Consider the following 2500-nt stretch of genomic DNA (forward strand, 5'->3'; position numbering starts at 1 on the left):
CGAACGCACATTGCGGTCCACGGATACAATTCCCGGACCACGCCTGGCTGAGGGTCGTTTTATCGAAGACAAACTGCTTGCGCGCGCCGTTTCGACGGCCGCGTACGAGCGATTCGTTGGACGTTCGCCCGATCGCGGCGGCCGGCGAGAGAGTTATACCCGCATCCACGAGAAAGAGAGAAGCGAGGAGTCGTCGATGACGCCTTCCCCGGGGTATCAGGCACACTACGCACGCTATCCACGCGGCGAGTTGCTGGATTCCATCAGGGTTTTACGAAGGCTCTCGCGCTCTCTGCGCGCGCTCTCTCTATACTCGCGGAACGGCGGCGTACTCTCGCCCCCCCGTTGGGCGTCGTCCGAAATAACGAGGTTTGAGGGTCGAACGAATGAACGACGACCGACCGAAAGATGCGATCGAGAATCGCAGAGAGACGCGCGCACGCACACACGCACGGGAGGGAAGGACGTGCGCGGTGGTGATAAACGTGGCGAGCTCTTGCAAGGAGTTTATACGTTATACGTATATACGCGCCGAACGAAAAAGAGTAGATCTGCCTCTCGCGCGCCGCCGCCCGGAGTGAAACAAGCCGACAATTCGTTCGCGCTTGTACTCCCGGAAGGTGGCCTGTGTGCCGCTTGCGGCGCGCGCGGGATCCAAGGCTGATCCACGGAGAAGTAGTTCATAAGGAGCGCGGAGAACCGAGTTTGAGTTTTCCTCTCCTTCTTCGAATGAAGATCGGAGAGGAGAATAGAGGCCGCGAGATAATCGCGCGCCTCCTCGTTCTCCTTCTGCACAGAGCGCATATCGTCGCTTTACCGCCGCCAACGCAAAGGAAACTCGAGAGGAGGGATTTTAGAGATATATACGACGAAGCAAAGATACGAGAGAACCTGACCGTATTATAAGAGAGAGAGAGTGGTCGTCGCCGCTGCAGCTGCTGCCGGCCGCCGCCGCAGTCGCGTTGCCGACGCCACCACGACGCGCAAACCGGCCTCCGACGTTCGCGTCGGGCTGGCTGGCCAGTTGTCGTCGTGGTCGGTTGGTTGGCGCGCGCGGGGGCGCGGATCGCGGCGCGGTTGACGCAACGTCGACGAAAGACCACCACGCTCTCGCGGTTGTTCTCTCTGCCTCGTTCGTTTTCTCATTTTCCCTTCGTCTCTTCTTTCAAATATTTTGCGTGCACCGATCGCCCCCTGCGCAGCAAAAGTGTGTGCGAGGTGAGAGATCGCGCGCGGGTCGACCGCGCGTGTTCCCGAGTCCACGAAAGCGCTATGTATGGTAGCAGCTCTTGACCGGGGCACGCGGCGTAGTCTAACCAAGCGCTCGCGCGCGGCGTTTCGCCGCGTTGCGTTTCTCTTTTCTCTCGCGTCGTCGTCGTCGTCGTCTCGCCTTCTTCGTATTATATATATATAGTACAGCCTCACGACAATTTCTTTTGACGACCTCAGAGCAGGCGAGATCACCCGCTGAATTTAAGCATATTATTAAGCGGAGGAAAAGAAACTAACCAGGATTTCCTTAGTAGCGGCGAGCGAACAGGAAAGAGCCCAGCACCGAATCCCGCGGTTCCGCCGCAGGGAAATGTGGTGTTTGGGAGGGTCCGCTTATCCCAGGTGCCGCGTCGCGTCCAAGTCCATCTTGAATGGGGCCACTTACCCGCAGAGGGTGCCAGGCCCGTAGCGACCGGTGCGCGTCTCGGGAGGATCTCTCCTTAGAGTCGGGTTGCTTGAGAGTGCAGCTCTAAGTGGGTGGTAAACTCCATCTAAGGCTAAATACGACCACGAGACCGATAGCGAACAAGTACCGTGAGGGAAAGTTGAAAAGAACTTTGAAGAGAGAGTTCAAGAGTACGTGAAACCGTTCAGGGGTAAACCTAAGAAACCCAAAGATCGAACGGGAGATTCATCGTCAGCGACGCTGGCTTCGCGTCGGTGGGCGATGCCCGCGGGGCCTCACGGCTCGCGCGCGGGCACGCTGCCGCGCGCCGATGTCCGGCGTTTTCGTCGTCGTGCACTTCTCCCCTAGTAGAACGTCGCGACCCGCTGGGTGTCGGTCTACGGCCCGGGTGCGGTGTCTGACGCGTCGCCGGTAACACGGCACGCCGTCAAACCCTCGGTCGCCCGGCCGGCTGCCCGGCGGTACACGCAAGGTATCAGGCCGCAGCTCTCACACACGCGGGAGTGCGTCGAGGCCGTCGCAAGCGCGCGCCACGGTACACGGAGGCTTACGGACCTAGCGCCGTCACCGGTCCTGGCCCGCTGTTGGTCGTACGGTTAACCTTCGACAGGCCTGCAAACGTTCCCCGGGGCAACTCGGGGACCGATACCGGTCGGCGACGCTACTGCTTTGGGTACTCTTAGGACCCGTCTTGAAACACGGACCAAGGAGTCTAACATGTACGCGAGTCATTGGGATCAGCGATACCTAAAGGCGTAATGAAAGTGAAGGTCGGCCCTGGTTGTCGACCGAGGGAGGATGGGCCGCGTCGCGATGCGGCTC

At 59.8% G+C, this 2500-nt stretch overlaps 2 non-coding genes across 2 annotated transcripts in view; both read left to right on the top strand.

Annotated features, from left to right (window-relative positions):
* The window catches only part of LOC139112848 (5.8S ribosomal RNA), a 155-nt gene extending 98 nt beyond the window's left edge, over positions 1-57 (top strand). Inside the window, exon 1 of the ribosomal RNA XR_011547473.1 lies at positions 1-57. This exon is cut by the window's left edge and continues 98 nt beyond it. This is a non-coding gene — a ribosomal RNA (5.8S ribosomal RNA).
* A 1383-nt stretch (positions 58-1440) lies between these two features.
* LOC139112855 (large subunit ribosomal RNA) overlaps positions 1441-2500 on the top strand; it is a 4075-nt gene continuing 3015 nt past the window's right edge. The window contains exon 1 of the ribosomal RNA XR_011547480.1: positions 1441-2500. This exon is cut by the window's right edge and continues 3015 nt beyond it. This is a non-coding gene — a ribosomal RNA (large subunit ribosomal RNA).

The sequence above is a fragment of the Cardiocondyla obscurior genome, unplaced genomic scaffold, assembly GCF_019399895.1.
Source record: "Cardiocondyla obscurior isolate alpha-2009 unplaced genomic scaffold, Cobs3.1 scaffold57_0_143363, whole genome shotgun sequence".
NCBI lineage: Eukaryota > Metazoa > Arthropoda > Insecta > Hymenoptera > Formicidae > Cardiocondyla > Cardiocondyla obscurior.